Source organism: Prenolepis imparis, unplaced genomic scaffold (genome assembly GCF_030444845.1).
Source record: "Prenolepis imparis isolate NDT839.2.m4 unplaced genomic scaffold, iyPreImpa1.0 SCAF_4, whole genome shotgun sequence".
NCBI lineage: Eukaryota > Metazoa > Arthropoda > Insecta > Hymenoptera > Formicidae > Prenolepis > Prenolepis imparis.
Window position 1 is genome coordinate 6,109,276 of NW_028141162.1, and position 18,267 is coordinate 6,127,542.

Below are 18,267 nucleotides of genomic sequence, written 5' to 3' on the forward strand. Positions count from 1 at the left end.
TCACGTCCTTCCTCTTCCTCTCCGGCCTCTGTAACTGTTCGTTCCAGACGAACGTTTATATCCGGTCGCGGGGACTTAATACAATTCTCTGCAGCCTCTGCTATCGTTCACTTTACCTCGAGAACGATCTCCTTTAAAAGGAATGTAGGTGACACAACTACGTCGTCGTCGATATCCCCTGTCCACCCGCCCGCGATTCCTCGTCCGTGTAGCAATAAAAGCAACCTACCTACAACCGGATATTCATTTCGCGAGCGGATAAGAAAAACGAGTGCGCGAAACAAAAGAAGAATTGCTCAAGTTTTATTCCATCCGGAAGTAAAGCGATATCTTCCGGGCCGGACGCAAAGAATACCGCAACGAGGCTAATTCGGCATAGTTTATAGTTTACCTCGGCGAGGTAAAAAGAGACGAAACTTTGCAATGCCGTCGTAACTTGTGCGATACACCCCGAGTGATATGCGCGGAACGAAACAACCCGCATTTAATTAAAATTATAATTATATACGATAAACGGTGAAATAAAAAAAAAAGAAACTCGAGATATTATATTGAACAAAGAAAGATATGCAGCAGAAAGTTGTTTTTTATTCAGACAATCCTTTTGAGCTGGATCATTATAGGATAAATCGTAATTACGTATGTAAATAATAATTATGAGACTCGTTGAATGAATCAATTTACCTTTGCGACTCTTAATTCGTCAGCTCTTAATATCTGCTCATTATTCGAGATTACGCTGAAGCATCCAGCCGCGTTGAAACAGCGACGCGGGACATTTCCGATGATTAAGCCGCGCTTTCGTAATCAGCGAAGCGGACAGAGGATCCTTTCCGGAGGATGCGCGAGGTAAGCCGGTCGGACGAAGTGACGTCGGGTGCCGCCGCGTCGCGTAGTCGCGATTACGACTAATTATCGTCGGGTTAATAAGCCGCGGCGAGAGACAATCGTACCGAGAAAATGTGCGGCAGGTAATTTTTATGCGAAGCCATGTTGCCGACCACGAGCGGCTGCGTCGTCGGGGACAATCGTCCACAGGAGCAGCCAGTTACACGCCGCTAACCGGAATAGGTCAGAAGTTGAAGCAATTAGCCCAGTTTCTCGCACGGAAAACAATGCCGGAAAGTTGTTAACGATGTCACACCGACCGCTGCGTTCCCCACTTTAAACGTTATTTCCGCCCAAATTTGCCTATTCTCGCTTCCCCCTTTCCCTCTTATCGCATGCATATCCTACTCTCTGCCGCTCCTTCGATCTTCCGTCAAATCGACCCTAATTATAAACAAATAGACCTATGTTATTCACACGTATCCCGTTTGAGGAGAGGAAACGATGGAAATCTCGCTTGTTCCCTTAATTATCGGAAAGATAAATATTTTCACTAAGAAATAGAGACGATGACTCTCATGTAAGAAGCACAGTGTAAATCACCCGGGCAATTAAGAGCCAAACGCGGATAATAGTACGTAAATTTCAGAGAAACCTATTTTTTCTTGAAACTAAGTGGTTGTGCACGGGACACAAATTTTACTTGGTGCGACATCAAGTGCTTAAATAATCTCGAGCTCGAGATTTATTTTAAATACCTTCCGTACCTCCTTAAAGAAGAGTATGCTAGAAAAATATCGGGTCAAAGTCGCTGAGTCGAGAATCGAAGTCTTTCTCTTACCGGGAGATTGACTCTTATCACTAAGCTGTTCAAACTCCATAATAAAAATTTTATTACTTTAAAGGGGAGGATGCATATATTCTATCAAATATTAGTTTGCGTGACATTTATTTGATCGATAAGAATACAATTTCCACCGTGATTGAAATTAATTACGCAAAATATCGTATGCTTAAAATTAGTTTTCATCTCTTGTCTACTAAGAGGCTTCGTTTTTCGTGCAACTCTGTCAAGTTGAAGCCGTTACGAGATGCCTTTATGATTGTCGTAATATTAGTCGAGTGCCGAAAGCCGATTCAGATGAAGTAGCATCCAAGTAGTTGTAAGCGGTGCGATGTTTACTACAGCTAACGACACAGATGCAACGTTTAATTAGATCGACGCTGTGTGCCGCACAATTAAGAAAACAGATAGCTAAAGATGTACTAAGAGACCTAAAATCTGCTGCGAGAATTGTATTATTAATATACGTCGTTTCGTGAGATGTATGAAGAAGATATATATTATCGAGAATTTCCGTTTTTCATGTCACTTTTCGTTAAAATTCTTCCAAAGAAGATAATTGCATAATATATATATATATCACACTTTATATTTAAAACTTCTTCAATATTTGCACGTGCAGTGTATAAAAGATAATAAAATTTTATATAAAATAAAAAAAAGTATAATATTGTCATATAAAGATAAAAGGTATATATGATAAAGGATATATATATCTTTAATCATTTATTAAAATTATTTACTCTTGCTGTTACGCAGGTAAAAGTTTTAAAAGAATCTCGATGACAGAGAGCAAATTATAGCGGGACATTAATTATAGTAAAAACATCCGAAACGCCTATTCACGTCGAACTTTAGTCGCGTGATAAAACGCGTTCTATACGTCGGTTTGTCGAAAGAAATTTTAATTATGAGAAGCGTTGGAACGTCGAATGTAGGGCGACGACAACGACCTATCGATTTTTACACGACATCGCGAATGCAGAGCGCCCCGAGTTCGAGAGGCGGAGAAAAAAATGTCTCTCTCGACGACTAGTGACGAAGAAGTATAATGACTTTCGTCGAGCACATGCGCCGCACCTGGAACTACTTGGTTTAAATCTGCGTGCGACGGTATCCTGTATTAACATTTTTTCCGACATCGTCCTCCCGCAAGGTACAAAAAGTCCGGACATTATGCTAATCGGTAAGGACACGTGTTTGTAATGGCTTATTTTTACTTGGCCGAAAGAGTAGTGTTACGAGGACGATGTGAAAATCCTCCTTCCGCTTCAGAACAGGAAGAGCAGGATCCCAGAGGATTATGCATTTCGATTTAAACTACCGATTAGTTAGGTCCATCTTTAGCAACCAATTCGCATATTGAAGTCTCTCGTTTCTTATTGCGTGAGGTAAAATGGAAATTTTCTATTGTTAATTCCATATCACGAATTTTAGAAGATAAATACGAGAATAATTAAAATATTAATTTTGTCAAATTATATTGTAACATTTAATACTCTTTATCTACAAAATTTAACCGTTTAAAATAATAAAAATAAAATAATAAAAATATATCGTTCGTCGAAGGAACACGCATATTTATTGCAGTAATTAAAACGCAAACTTTAAATCAATGTGACTATTTAACGAAATTACCGTCGTGCTAGAAGCTGCGACGATCTTCCGCAGATGATAGTGATAATTACGGCGTTAACTTCTTTCGTAAGAAGGAGAAGGAGGTGGTCGGGGGGAGTTGGCGCGAGCAATTAAGCGAAAAGTCGTATAAATATCGGGGTAGATCCCGAGCATACGGCTTCGGAGAGGGTTTAGGCGCGGAGTTAAGTTTTCAACGACCCCCAAGGCTCGAGATGGGGACATCAGATATCGCGAAATGTACGACTGGAGCTTATTTCCTCCTACGTATTACATTCTAACCGAGCATTTCGTGTCAGTGAGCTACAGCAGATCCTACGCGATTCTGGGATACGGCAGAGTAAAGAGAGTATTTGTATAGAGCCGCGGAGCACATTAACAGTTTGCACGCAAGAAAAGACAGGCTAAAACTAGACGGCGCAGCGTCAAAGGGAAAGCTAAGACGACGTTGTTTTTGTTTCCACTTCGACAGTACTTAACTTTCAATCTTTACCTCGTTTTATTTCTCTAAAGATATAAATAAGGTATTTTTGCAATTGTTTTTTTTCATATTTATCCAATTTTTGTATAATTATTTTAAAATATCAAAGACAAAGATATTTTTGTTCTAATCATATTTTTATCATTCTAGTGCTAGTGAAAAATTCGTATCCGCGTCTTAACGATTTAATATCCAAATTTAATATCCACATGGTGATTGCGGATGTGTATATCTCTCTGTTGAATTATGAGACGACGCTGAAACTCTAAGAGATTAACCCACTCATGCGCTTTAATGCATATTAAATGGGTCTAAAAGTAACCCTCATTTACGAAATTCGCTCTATGCCGCAAGAGAGCTCGGCTTTTCTGCCTTCCTTCTCCTTTATGCTCCGTGAAACTTAATAGCAGTCGGAATTTCTTTACAACGCATTACATCTACAACAATGCATTAGTCGACACGGTGAATTTATTTTCTCGCAGTGCGAATGCGAATTAAATGAAAATGTCTTGGAAAAACGCGAAATCTTTTTTATTATTTCGCTATTAAATTATCTCTCTATCTTTCATCAGTGATACTTTATCGGTATACGCGATAAAGTTCTAAGCAATTGTCTCGTTGCACGCTGCGACAAGAATCGGTGGAATACGCGGTGAAAGAGTTTATCGACGACTCTTAAACGGTTATAACGGTCGCGTGTGCTCTAAAATTTATATAGAGATCGAGTTACCGCGAAGACTCAGCGTGTGAAACGATAAGATGCCGCCGCGACATTTCGCATTTTAGCGAGCGCGCGGTCCATATATCACCCCCAAGCATGCAAGTACGTATCGCTTCGTTGGCAGGTTTCCCCGTCCATCGTTTCCCAAGGAACCACCTTCATCTGGCAGACTGTTACTTAAGAACATCAGGCGGACCACCTAGCGAAAGGTCCCCGTTGTCCAAAGAAGCATCCTCGCCCGTTCTCGCAATTCATGCATAAGCTTCCATCTCCATAAAGGAGTTAGTAGTGTCATCCCGGTGGGTACTCATGTTTCATGAGGCTTACCCGCTGGTACTAAGCTGACGGCGACCCACATAGCACGCGAGCCAGAACAACGCCTCGGCTAAATAACTCTGCCAAAGCGACCACCCTCTCTCCGCGTTCACCGGTTACTTACCCCGCCGTCCCTTTTCGCGGAAACTATCCCCAGCTTCGCAGCTACCGTCCCGTTCGCCGTTAACGATAGTGGTTCTGCGCAAACTCAGTCCAGACTCGTCAAATATTATAACTGTCTGAGCCAAAGCGTTATTTAAGTAGACGGACCACACTATTGGTCCGACATGCGCGATCGTCTCTTACTACTGCCCGGTAATAAAATTGAAATTTTATTTTCACTTATTTTTTGGGTTTATTTTATGTGTGTCTGACGATAACGACTGTTATCACTTATTACTGTCGGTCCTGTCGGTTAGCACGGCGGATTGAGATGTTGCGATTGTATATATTTTATTACTTGAAATTTTGTCTTCTTTTTATCTATTATTTCAAAGGACGCTATCAAGAGATAAATAATTGAAGATAGAATAGCTAGAAAAAAGATATCAAAATCGAGATATATTTATTTTGTGCTCTAGTTTCTAGTTGAAAATTCAAAATAAAGATTTAAATCCATAGATTTGTTTAAAAGTATGATTTAGAAATATAATATGCATACCGATCTATATATGTATGACGATTTTAATATCTCCCTTCTCTTCAAGTCTCAATATAATCGCTTATAGCATTATCACTAACTAAATTGTGTTATACATGTGAATATTGTACGCCGTCTGACTTATCAAATGGCTAAACTACTTGTCCACGCGTGAACCTCGGTTTGCGCTGTTAAATCAAAACATTTTATGCACAATATAGACGGATATGATAATAATGGCGCAAAAAGTTTTATTAGCTTTGAATTTAAAAGAATGATTACTGCCAATTTTCTTTTCTGCAATTGGTTTATATCGCAGCTCGCGTGGTTGCGAAGTAAACGAACAATCTTCTTGACCGCTGATCCTTCTGACCACAAAATTCTGTTCTCCTGCAGGATACTCGAAATGGACACGGAGAGCAATCAAACTGCTTTTTGCCGCTCTCCAGTCAGGTCGCTTTTTGCAAGACTAACCTTTTGGCACAGCGGGATTGGTTTTTCCAGGTGGTCGAGACGGCCATCTAAAACGGGGACTTACCGCGAGAGGTCGTGAGAGAAAATCGATAAGACTAGGAGAAAAAAAAAAAAAATGTGAGAATGGCGAAATACCCTTATCGTATCTTTCGACTGGGAAAACAACACGAAACGGGCATAGATCACGCTATCGTCCAGCGGACGATATAACCGGTTATATCCGCTTTTCTCACCGATAACCGGTATATCCGACGCATCGGAGCCATCTTGCGCAACCCTTTACATCGCTCGACTCGAAATACTTGGGCGGATTCTCGACGCTGCGAGCTCGCGTTTCGAAAGCTCCTGAGAGATCTTTCAGCGTGGGCGAGGAGTGAACACCGGCGTGTATAGGTATAGCGCGCGCGGTATTCGAGTAACGCGCGCCTTGCAAATTCTTTCCGAGTCCCTATCTTTCTCTCCTCTCCACCCCCATCTTTCTTTCTTCCTTCCTACCTTCCATCCTTCCTTTCGCCGCGTCTGGAGCCATCCACGTCCACGTCGCGCTCCACCACGTTATTCGTTCGACGAAAGCGAGAAGGGCGACCTGCAATCCGACACCGCGCGGCACAATGTACGCTCGGCTTCTCTTTTGGCGCGGCATCAGCGCGGCGCCTTCCACGAGAAAAGCTGAAATACCATCCCGCTACCCGCGCGCTCTTCCGCCGCTGTCTCTCGGCAAAGTGAACACGATACCGTTCGTACCTTACGTACTCTTTCCGCCTTTCCTCCGCGCGGAACGATATCGCGTACCGATAACAAAAAAAAAAAGACCGGAACTGCAAGATCGTAATTTTTGTCGTGGCTGCCTTTGGTCGATCGATCTCTAAAAAAAATGATATAAAAAAATAAAATGTAAATATGTTAATGAAACATTTTAGGACGTTATTCTCAAACCGAGCTTAATTCTTTGTTTCTTTTTTTCAAGTGGCGTGTCGCGGGACATAATTAAACGAATTCGCGGACGTTAAAATTGAAGTTGATTTTCTGCCGGATACGCAACATATACAGCGTAGGAAAGATAGAATTTTCCGCGTCAAAAATATCTCGTGTTCGAGATCATATCCTTTACAAGTGTACGCAAAGTATTCGCGACTATGTGGCACGATAGAGAAATATCGCGAGAATGTTCCTTGCAAATATCTCTGTGATATTTTCAACGCAATATTTTTCAAATGCGCGTAAAGTAATATCGTCGACGTATACTGCAATATTGCCCGGAGTTTTCTATGTGAACGTGTACATGGAAAATAAATTCCACAGTGCCAAAATTTTCCCGGATTGAGGCGCGCGCGATGATTTGTAAAAGAGATTCTGCACGAAACCGCGCGTCGGTAAAATCTGCAATTTTATATATACCGCTATTCGACATGCGAAATATATCAACGAAGAACCTATGTTACATGAGAGATTCGCCGGGTGAAGATAAAGTAAACAAAAATTATTCTCTTAACTACTTGCTAGGATTGACGATATGGTCCTCCATGTTTATTAACGTCGTTCTACTTGCCAAGTCGCCCGAAACTCACCAGTAGACGGATTTACTCAAGCAGATTGCCGGATTCGTAATATCGAGTTAACCTTCCGTCGCCGTGAGAAGCGTGGAACGAGGACCGAATGTCCTTCGAAACAACCCCGTGAATTCGCGCTGGTGTTCTCATGAATTTCGAAGCAACTCCTGAATCCCGGAGATAAAAATAATTTGAGCGCCGGAGATTACGTCGTGCGGAAAGCGCCACTTTGTTTCGTCTTTGTTTCACTTCAACCTGACTCGAAAGATCAACTTTTCAATTAAACTTTCAATAGTATTCTCGTCGCTCGTAAGAATCGATTGGGTAACCCCGGCAACTCGATGACAGAGTGCTAAGTTGAAGAATTTAATGTCAAAGAAATTAATGCGCTACATAAATCGAATATTTTCATGTTGCAGCAGTATATATTTCTAACGCATGTTGTTTTAATTTCAAAAATATATCATCTGAAATGTAAAGAATGTCCGCGACAACACTGTACAGATCTTATTCGTAAAATAAAATAAAATAAAATAAAATAAAAATTATATTTTTTCCGCTTGATAAACTTTGTTAATAAATTTGAGCAAATTTATTCGCTCAAGTTAATAAGATTTATAACATCTTTCAATATGGACATGTCACAACATTTGATCAAGAGAAAATAACAAAAATAAAAACAATATCATTCATTATGGGTTAACATTAAAAGCTTTTTGATGTTAAATCCGCATTTGTGTGAAATACTTTACAATTATTTTTTTTATTCCATCTTTTGTTATAGAAAAACGGAGATTCAAGGTATTTATTTATTTGTTTTTTTTTTAATTATTAAAAGCCGATATCAATTTTCAATATATTATATATCTCAAAAATTTTTGTGCCACATTAAACAGAAAATATTGCGAATAACGTTACATTAATATCGATTATATCTGGAAAAAGTAACGAAAAGTTGGCTTAAGCACATCGTAAAATAGTTGATTAAACTGGGAAATGCGGACCTCGCTCATTAACTGCGCTTTCTTCGCCATTTAACTGACGCTAATTATCAACTATAAACAATTTTAATTTCCTGTGGGTGGTCTAAGAAGTTGATTAAGAGCGGAACGGCCTCATGTATATTAATTATTATTTTTATGCGGTTCGTGAATGCACCACGCCGTTAAAAGTTCTTTTATTAATACGAATTGCTACTCGTAAAGTAGTTACTATACGAAACAATTCGTACCTTACGAGCCCTTAATTAAACAACAAGTATCTGTATTATAGTTGTGTCAGCGACTGTTATGTCAGGATAAACTCTCTCTTAATACGTGTTACTTAAATATTTCGATACTGCATTAAAGTAACATTTACGATCATCCTTTTCAAAAAACTTCATCTTTATTAAATATACATCTCATTGCACTAGCGGATCCTGACGTCGATAATGGGGGGGGGGGGGGTTTGCAAAATTATTTTATTTAATATTTTTGGTTTCATGATTAGCTTTTATTCCAGGATCAACGACGTCGATAGCTCTTTAATGTTTGTTTTTCTTTATTTATATTTTTTAAACAAATTCAGCAAAACTGTTTCTTTCAATTTGCAAGGGGGGCGGTTTAACCCCCCCCCCCAGGATCCGCCAGTGTATATATTATATAGATATAAAGAATTTCTCGCCTAATTATTTTCGTGCAACGAAATTATCTCATCATTTCGTCGTATGTCTGACTTAATCTACACTTAACTCCTTGAACGCGTAATGAGTATAATTTCCAGTGTATCTTATACATACATATTGTATATATTATATAGATATAAAGAATTTCGCCTAATTATTTTCGTGCAACGAAATTATCTCATCATTTCGTCGTATGTCTGACTTAATCTATGCTTAACTCCTTGAATGCGTAATGAGTATAATTTACAGTGTATCTTATACTTATATATATATATTAGAGCGGATCCTGACGTCGATAACTCTTTAATGTTTGTTTTTTTTTATTTATATTTTTTAAACAAATTCAGCAAAACTGTTTCTTTTAATTTGAAGGGGGGGGGGGTTAACCCCCCCCCTCCAGGATCCGCCAGTGTCTCATTGAGTTTATTAAATATATATCTTGAGTTTATTAAATATATATCTCAGTAGATATTCAAGCAAATTTATGATAAAATCAATAAAATAAAATGTATATATCATATTTCCTACAATTCTTTCGAAGCTGAATAAAAACATTTTTAATCAAAATATGATTATTTTTTTGTCTCCTTATGATTATTTATAGAATAATACTCAGATAATTGGATGGCTCCTCTAAGGATTCTCTATAAAATATACCACGGAATTTACGTAAATCCAAAATATCAAGATGTATACGAACTAAATCTTAAATCTTCAAAACGGAGATGTTTTCTATACCCAAAACAGCTGTCCGAAATACAAGCCGACACAGTATGCAAATTTAATAGAAATCGTTCGCGGAGTCCGAATGAGAAAGATCTCCACGGAGTGAGAATACGGACCACCCGCGGCACCGGAAATGTAGTACATTTCTTTCGAGAGGGAGTTCCGATAATATCTCTGTTTGAGATTAGTCTGGAAAAACTGGAAGCCAATTTCCACATTTCGCTCGCCTCACAGCTCGCTGCAGCGAAAGTCAGAATCTTTTTCAAACCGTTAACGTCTACACCTTTTTCTTGTCGCCGCCACCTCGGATCAAAACCGCGGTTTCCGGTCTAAAATTTAGCGGAAATAATATCGGCGCGCGAGAGTGAATTTGCCGCGTTGAGCTACGGCGCGATAAAATCTCTCAGAGCGTCTCGCGACGCCTCCGCTTCTCTCGCAACTTTTAAAGTGCCAAAGCCAAGTCCGAAGTTTCCGGGGGAGAAAAAGGGAACGCTTACGCGACTTCTCTCTCGTGTCTCATCTCGTCGCGACGCTTCAGCCAACGTCGCGTGACGTTTGTGTCGTTACAGCCACGGATAAACCGCCGGAATTGCTCCGCGCGCATGGCTCCTTTCGTCTGGAATTTCACGTAAATTTCTAAGCGGACGTAATGAGTCGGTACTGTACGCTCTCCGAGTGGGAAACGCAAGCCACGATTCCACGCTGCGGAATGCGTGGCGCGTTACAAACTGCAACTTATTTCATGCACGAGGTTTGCGTCAAACTTCAGCGATTCCGTTTCTCTGATGAATTTGCAGGCAACTTTCTCCCGGGTCAAATTTTCGAATGGACGTTATCCTTTCCGCAAACGTAGGTAATATTATTTTTAATAAGAGAGGTGATATTATTTTTAAAATTCTATTAATACTCTGGATGACATCTGGAGATGTTTTGGAACATACTCTCCGAACTTAAATGATAGTTGTTTACTCTCTGCAATTGTCGATGAAACCATAAGAAGATACTCGCGTTAGACACTGTGAAATTTTCGTTTCATGAATCACGATAAACGTCATCTGGGGATGAAAATACAAAGTTTCATGCAGCGCAAACAGACGTTGCGCGCATGAAGAAGTTGTCATACGTTTAGAAACTCTCGAATTCTGACTATAGTTGAGTATCGTTGAATATTATTTAATTGGGAATGCGAAAATTATCTTTCCATCGTAATTTAAAATAGAGTTCCCGAATGTCTGAAAATGTGCCGTGATCCCTGTGTTGAATATGCGCGAATCTGTATTGTGTTTGCTCGAAGATAACTCTCGAGCGTGTCGAACGAAATGCCTGTAAGTGCGAACACAAAACAGGGCATCGTCAACGGCAATGGAAGCTTCTCGGGGCGTTAATGGCCGGAATTTCGAAAAGCTGGTACTTAACTCTAGTCTACGAGGTGACGCACGGAATACAAAATTGATCTTAACGGGAGGTATTAGCGTGTTGTCCTGCATGTAGGGGATGCGCATTACTATGGCACGTTTAACGGTATCCTTTCCGTTTGCTTTCCCGACGACGTTCGTATACATTCAATTAAGCGAGCAAATGAGGCAGAGAAATGTCATCGAATCAGTGTTGGAAAATTATGATCGAGCTTGCGAAATGGTACAAAACTTCGATCAGTTCAAGCTATCGTTCGCAGTGATGCCATGGCAGCGATAGTCTGTTTGCACCATTAAAATTCCACTTCGGCGACTCTTACTTTCTTATTGACCACGTCGTCTACAGCCACGTCGCGTCGTGTCGGAGAGTTCATTTAACTGTATCCTCCCGTGTTGGGGCGTGCATTTTACGATCGCTCCACACTTTCCTCGCTCGTAATTCAAAGCGGACGCGGAAAACGTGCCGTCATTCGTAATGAAGATCCGCTCACACGCGCCGGCCTTCTCTCGGCGCCGCGGTTTTTGCCGTTTTAATTAATATTCCGCGTGTAACGAGAGAGCGCGCAGTTTCGGTGATTTTTCTGCGTTTATATAAACCGACCGTTTACAAGCCGGTCACGCTCTCAATTTCCGTACGCAAGCCGGCCGGCCGGGCCAGCCGATTTCCATCGGCTTCGAAAAACGATGCTGGCGGACCTCTCTCGCGCCATGGCACAAGAGAAAATGACCCCCTCTTTCATTTATTTTACACGTAGTTTAATAACGAGTCGTGCAGCGAGCAATGGTAATAATACTCGCATTTATGCTAACGCCGCTCCTTAACATAATTTTATTTTCTCCGGGCATGGTTATAAATGGAGTTAACAATGATTCGCGGAGGGATATGATAATCGGGCTTACATTTATGCTAATTTCGTGCCGCGAACGGTACCACGAAGCCTCCGCTAGAATTTATTTGTCGTCTGCGAAGTGAGGTCGGGTCGCGCGTCTTGTTGCGCCACCGGATTCTCATGTTTTCCCCGCAATATCATCAACAGCTACCCCCGCGATGGGGTAGGATTGTCAAAGCGAGAGAAGAGCGTTGCCTTCGCAATTCCATTCCCCTTTTAAACTCTCTCAGCGAGATATAATCTGTTGTAATTGAAAATTATGCCGCACGGCTGAGCCTCTTTCAAGAAGCTCCGTGACTCATCCCGACGTCGGCGCCGTCTGCGATCGGTTTGTTCATAAAAGAAGGTGAATAAGTTTTATATGCGATATTCCGCTATTGGTCGGCAGGGTTATAAATAAGTGAGAGACTTTCGCGAAATGTATATTTCACTCGCGCCGGCAACCGCGCGAATATGCTCCGGGACGTCTTTAGAAATTGATTGCGACGTTTCCGCAGAATATATATAGAAGCAGCGAGTAGCTCGAAGGATTAAGCACAAGATACATATATTATATAACCGCGTTACGCAAATGAAATATGCACACGATAATATATCTGCTAATAAAACGTAGGGTACAACTTGCTTCGGAAATTCCGCGTTGTACAGACACGTTATTAAAGCGAGAGGCAATGTTAATTAATTAATTGTGCGTGCAAAATTAATTTTCGGGTAATTTTCGACCTCAAGTTTTTTCAGCTATAGCACGTTTAAAGCAATATGAAAATTTAATATCGTTTAAATTATCGACATGGATAACACCTGAAATGTGTCTTTTATTATTATATACTCTACAATTATATATATAAGATATAATTATTTAAACAGAAAGAAAGAGAATACTCGTGTGTTCTGTACTTTAACGCACCATTGAGATTGATGGTACATCAATAATCTCAGCAGAGCGTAGGCGTTATAACGTGAATCTCATGTCTCGTTTTAGTATGAACAGTGACATACACCCCATTACAGGAATCAAAGCTTATCGCAAACGTAGAACGAGAAGAACTCCAGCCAACGTTAGGAGCAGGAAATCGCCTTTACCCAGCCGACCGAGAAGACACAAATCTCATATGTCGCGAGACCTAAGATCCGGTTCCCATTATTCGAGGATTTCGTGTATTACCTATAACGAATAAGTCGCGGATGATGAAGGAGGAGCTCTACGTTTCCGCGATTTATCGCGCGCAAGTTTGTTGCTTAAACTTTATGGTATGACCAAACGCGAAATAAATTTATCTCTCTTTTTCTTCTTATTTAAAAATTTTTTTGCATCTTTGTGGAAAATTTCTCACTCGCGCTTCTTCAAATGTAAAAGAAAATTTTAAGGATTAGATGACGCGTAACGTATTTGAGTTCTCACTCGCGATATTCCTAAACAAGTCTCCGAAGAGTTACGGCAAAATCATCTCGTTCTCCCGCACCCTCTTTGTTCTTCACCCTCATCGGTCGTGCAAGGGCAATACCATTCGTCAGCGAGCTCGCTAGAGAGATACGGCTGTGGATCGCGCGCGCAAGGTGCGTAGACCAAAACGAGTTCACTGAATCTACCCAGGCCAATTTAGCAATTAAACTACCCGAGGAGAAGAAGCAAAACTAACCAGACGGGTATTCGCCGTAACCGCCGCGACCGCCGCGACCGCCGACACGAACCGCCGCCGTTCTGGCGTTAGCACTATGGCGTAAAACCACCCCTCGTAGATTCGCGCGTGCTCGCGCAGAGAAACCGTGATTCTTGTATAGACGACGACGATGGGAAGGACGACCGGGATTGGTAAGAAGGTTACATTATTGCCGCGTTTCGAGCTTCACGGCCCATAGACCGCCTGTGGTCGCGGCAGTAACTTAGGACCAACCGGCAGTAACGCGTGCACGAACCACGACGAGAGAACAATAGATACGACGGAAGATACGATATTACGATAGACTTGTTTCCGTGTTTGGCCATATCTTTCGATCAAGATATTGCGATATTCGATATTGCGATTTGTACAGCGCGACGGAGGGGAAGATTCCGTCTTATTGTTAGTATGATCGATGAATAAAAGCAAATACCCGTAACTTTAAATTTTTCGAGGAGATTTTTCCTTCTTTGCTTTCGTCCGTAAGTCGTGATATATTATTTAAAATGGATAATTTTAACGCAACGCATGCGCTGATTCTGAATGCGATTCATAAATCTCTCTTCAATGAAACAGAAAATAACACGGATCTAAAATGAGATTGAGAAGATTTTTAAAGTATACGATGTGACGCGTTGACTTAATTATTATGCATCTAATGCGACCGTGGCTATCATTGAAAAAAAGTTATACCATTAACTCGGAGCGTCGTATGTAATAAGGTGGAAGTTACAATCTCTATCATTCTGTTATATCCGTCATTCGAGTTTCAGAAAGAAATTTTCTCGGTCGGCATCACCTCTAGGATCCGACCTCTCACTAAAGTTAGGGCCGATAATATATGCGTCGGATTTTCAGGAGCTTGAAACCCGGCAGCGATGGGCAAAAAGATCGAGGGGAAAAGAAGCGTAGGGATATAAAGAGGAGAGTATCCGCGATGAAAGCGTAAAGTTCGAACGTAACGGGGCGAAGAAAGTGGAGCTAAGCGATTCTGAAGTATGACGAATGTACACGGAAGCAGACAGCAACGGCTTCCGCTCGTAAGAGAGGAGAGAAAGGCAGGTTTCCGAGCGGCTGTTTTTCGAGGCGCGAGCTCGAGTCAATCATATTGATGATACGCGCTCCTCTTTTACGAGCTTTTGCGTGAAATATAATCACATAGTCGCTATACCGCGTATATAGCCGTTAATATTGAATAGGTAAAAAAAAAAATGATAGCGGTGAGTAGAATTTTTCGCATAACTTGCATCGTCAAATAGAATTTCGTATGCAGTTATCACCGCATGCGGACAGGATTATTTCAAATTAATTAAAAATTAGCGTAACATGCAGTACTTGCGGTAGCTCGCAGCGCGCATTCCTAACATTATTAATAAAATCGTTGGCAAAGAGCGATATAAAATATACTACGGTAATTCCAGGAGGCTCTGTGTGTGTGTGTGTGTGTGTGTCTACAGATTTTTTGGGAGGTAATCGTAGGTGTATTTTGCAATCCCGAGTTTTGATGCTCTATCTCGAAATGTCTGTGGATTGCGCGGAACCCGTGTGTGAACGGCAAGGGGGAATTAGCAACCGCACTTTGCTCCATAGTTCATTATGCTAATTAAAGTTGGGCAAATATCCTGCCGAGCGTGGCCGGAGTCCGGTACATCCCGCCGCGCCGGTTTAGCTCTCCGGCCATTTTTCACGTTCCTTTTCGCCGCTTTGCTGGCCATTTACCGCATACGGCAATCTTAGGCCGCCGGCCCTTTTAGTATAACGATGAGTTCTCTTTTTTCACATTTTTTTTTGTCGAACGGTCCTTGCGGTCGCGAAGGTACGTTACGTATTATGTCGATTGGATGGCTAAGCTCGAAAAAAATGAGAGAGAAAATCATAGAATTGCTCCTAACACAATATTTTCGGAATATATATCCTATTATAATTAACGATGCATTCGATTGATGATTTTATGCAATTTGTGCGCGCTACGAAATATATTGTACAAAGAGCATGGAGAAACGCCAATATGGCGAAGTTTGAATATCTCGATATCGCTCAACTCATCTTGTTGCCCATTATTAAGGCATGCGAACATCTGCGCGCTGCGTATCCTGATTGCTTTCGGTGTTTGACTCGTGAACTTTGGATGAAAATTCACATAGGCAGTATTCAATGGTGCTTCTGACATTCAGTAGTAGCGAGGGTAATCTCACTACTACTGATGGATTTTATGATATAATTTTTAGCAATGTATTTCAATAACTACGAGCAACAAAAACACCTGCACACGCAGTGTACCTATCGTGTTTTTTAATTAACCGATCACGAATATTCGCGAGCAATGATAATTCTCGGAAAGTAGGCCACGCGTCGAATGCTCTCTTGGGAATTCGCGAGTGCTCTTTTTATCGAAGCGCGCGGCGCGGAGTTCATTACGGGAGCATTATGGTAATCGGGACTGTAATAAGCTGCGAAAGATATCGATGCACTCGGCGAAAATAGCTGAACGTACACGAGAAACTGTTCGCTGCTCGATCAATTGCGCAGCAATTGACCCCATTTTAAAAATATAAAATTTAATTTTTATCTTCCATTATATCGCTATTTTATATATCCAAGTGAAATGGAAATTAATTTAATATTCTCCTCAATTATCTCGAGAATGTCGTAACAGAAAATATACGCACGCTGATGCAGTAAACACACAACACGCACAGGTCGGTTTTTGCGTTTGCTTTATTTCAAGTACTAAAATTATCTAACAAAATTTAGTTTAAAACTCCGCCGACTATAAATACTAGGTCCCTCGTTAAATAATAATACACGAGAAGCAGTCGTGTTGAGTGGGTAGGTAGGCAGGTACACGGGCGAGATAAAAAAATTTTTATCGTAAGCAAACATACTGTAATCGTCGCGAATTACGTGGCCGTCGGCATGGCCGATTACCATATCGCATTATTAAATTACACACGCGAGCCGATGTAAGAGCGAACACGATCGATACGATTCTTTTATCGCATCAATTTTAAAATCTACTCTAACCACGGAGAAATTACTGACACGCCATCGTGCACGATCGTCACGAATAAACTGGCCTTAACGTCAAAAAAATGCAATAAAATAATTGACGAAGTACGCCAAGAAATACAAAGTTAAAATTTTTTAACAATATTTACGATATAGCGGAATCTCTCCTGTACGCTAAACATTGGCTGAAATTTAAGAGGAAATTTTGACCGGTCGCGTTCGTAGATCAAGCTTTCCACGCTTTGGTCGGGATTTTCCGCGACAAATTCGCACATATTACTCGCGCAAACATGTGGACAATGGTTGTGTGCCATCTATAGAGATATATAAATCGAACCCAGCCTCGTAGCCCTATGCCGACTTCACCATCCTTCACCCCTCGCCACTACTGCCTCTTGCACCCTTATCGGCTCAACAAATTTAACTTGATTTCCTATACGGACTTTGCGGAGCTTCGGGGAAATACAGAGTTGTGCTGCCTGTCTGCGTCTAAACTCGCTTTACGATAAGGGCTAAACCCCAGCTCCGAGAGCACCCTCGCAACGAGTGACCTCCATTCATTGATGTTGAATCCTCTTGACCCGAACAGACAACTTTTCGTTGCGAAGAACGCGCCAAGCTATCGGCGAAAGTTTTTAAAGCACACTAGAATTCCCATCCCGAGACAAATAAAGCTGCGAATGGACCGCAAGAATTCCAGGGACACGAAAAACACATTGCACGCCTCTTTGTTCGAGAAGTGTCTTACAAATGTCAAATAAAGTCGAGATATTTACGATAATCAAATGAAAAGGTTTTTAATCATAAAGTTTTTGTTTTTCTTTAAAAAGAGATAAAATACATAGCAAGTATATAGAAAATTCATTATAAAGCAATGAATCTCTGATATAATATCATTTTTATCTACGTCTTCATGCTGTTCTTAATGATATACGTCATATATCAGTTTAGATAATTTTTACGAAGATCTATTAATTTAAAATAAAATAAAAATTTGTCACTCACCGACCGGTGCGTAACAACGGAGTTGATGATATTGAAGCTGCGTTGTCTGTAACAAATATAAAATATAAATTATGACAATGCCAAATATAATTAATATTGAAAAAATTATTATTGTATGCATTGAATTTTATATTTGATGTACAATAATAAGCAGATATTTAATGGATTAATTTTATAAATTTTGAAAAGACTATTATAGAATTTATGTATATATGATATTTTCTTTCTGAATCTCTCTCTCACTCGCTTAAATCGTTCAAATAAACGAACGAAATTAATGCGCGTACACGATTTAACAACTGATATACAAATAATAAATATTCACCCCAGAGTTGCTCCGTTATGCCCGATGCCTCTCCTAAGCCTTCTCCACCTCTCAGGTTGTCAGGGTTGTCAGCTACATTGAA